We start from the raw sequence: 1,951 nt of genomic DNA on the forward strand, positions 1-1,951 counted from the left end.
TCTTTTTGGTTTAATTTTGAAAGGTCATATATACACAGAAATTTATCCATTTATTTCATATTTTCTGATATTTTGGAATAGAGTTTCAAAGTATGCTCTAACAAGCCACTGAAATTCATTGGTATCTGCTGTAAGGACTTCCTTTTCATCTCTAGTTTCATTAACTGGGTTTTTTCTTTGTTTTGGTTCATTTAACTAAAGGTTTGTCAATCTTGTTTGTCATCTCAAAGAGCCAACACTGTTTCATTGTTTTGACTGTTCTCCCTTTTCCGTTTCATTAACTTTTGCCCTGATCATTATTATTTCTTTACATCTACTTATTTGGTGCTTGGCCTATTCTTGTTTGGCTAAGACCTTAAGGTTCATCATTACTTCATTGTTTTTTTGAGGCCTGATTTTTCAATATGTGTCTACAGCTATAAAATTCCCAATTTTCATTGTGTTCCATGGGCTCTAGTATCTTGTGCTTCATTTTCACTTTACATTAAGATTTAAAAAAGTTTCCTCCTGATTTTTTCAATGACTCATTCATCACTCAATAGTCCATTGTTTAATTTTCATATTTATTTTCTGTAGTTTCTACTCCTGTTGAGTTCCAGTTTTATTCCATTGTGATGAGAAATTATTTCAGTTTTTCTTTACTTGTTAAGACTCATTTTATGTAGGTCCCAGAGGAATGAGTCCATCTTGGTGGGGAGGCATGGCAGGAGGCAGCAGGAGCACATAGCTGAGCACTCACATCTTCAAGCAGGCACAGGAAGCAGATCAAGCCGGACTTGAAGTAGGCATGGCTATATACTCTCAAAGCCTAACCTCAGTGATGTGCTTCCTTCAGAAAGACTGCACCTCCACAAACCTCCCCAAGCAGTGCCACCAACTGGGAGCAAACATTCAAATACTTGGAACCTCCAATTCGGGGGGCTGGAGAAATGGCTCAGTAGTCAAGAGCACTGGCTGCTCTTGCACAGGACCTGGGTTTCCAGCACCCACTGTTTGTAACTCCAGTTCCAGTGGATCTAGTGCCCTCTTCTTCCTTCTGTGGGCACTACATGCATGTGGGACATTGCATTTACATACGTACAGGCAAAATTCTCATACACATAAAATAAAATTAAAAAAATTAAAATGTGGTCTATCTTGAGAAGTTTCCATAGTCAGAAAAAGTGTTTATTGTGCAGTCTTTGGGTAAGATATTCTATAGACATTTGCTAAGTCTATTTGATCTGTAGTGTTATTTATCTATGATGATTCTTTGTAGATTATTTTTCTGGATGACGCATCTATTTATGAAGGTTAAAAAGTGAAGTCATCCACTATTATTGTAGCTTAGGAAAAAATGGTGACAGCTAAGGTCAATTATAGTGGTAGCTCATGTTAGTTATGCAACATGACAATACTAGCATGGTAGATTGACACTTAGGTTGCTTCCAACAAACATGGATGTACAAGTGTCTCTGCAATAGGACGAGTTCTTTGGGTATATGCCAAGGAGTGGTATAACTGGGTCAAATGGTAGGTTCATTTGTAGTTTTTTAAGAGTTCTCCATACTGCTTTCTATAGGGGTTGAACCAGTTTGCAGCCCCACCAGCAGAGGGTGAGTATTCCCCTTTCCCCACATCCTCTCCAACATTTGGTATCATTTGTTTTCTTGATCTTAGCCAGTCTGATTGGGGTAAGGTAAAATCATAAAGTGGTTTTAATTTGCAGTTCCCTGATTATTAGTGATGTTGAACATCTTTTAAGATGTTTCATAGCCATGTTTACTTCTTCTTTTGAAAACTTTCTGTTCAGCTCCTTAGCCCATCTTTCAATTGGGTTGCTTCTTGTCTTGGTTCTCTGTTTTTTAAGTTCGTTATATATTCTGGTAATTAAACCTCTATCAGATGTATCGCTGGTGAAGATTTTCTCCCATTCTGTGGGTTTTCTGTTTGTTTCCTTGGTTGTCTCCTT

Source organism: Nannospalax galili, unplaced genomic scaffold (genome assembly GCF_000622305.1).
Source record: "Nannospalax galili isolate Female #2095 unplaced genomic scaffold, S.galili_v1.0 scaffold10, whole genome shotgun sequence".
Classification (NCBI taxonomy): domain Eukaryota; kingdom Metazoa; phylum Chordata; class Mammalia; order Rodentia; family Spalacidae; genus Nannospalax; species Nannospalax galili.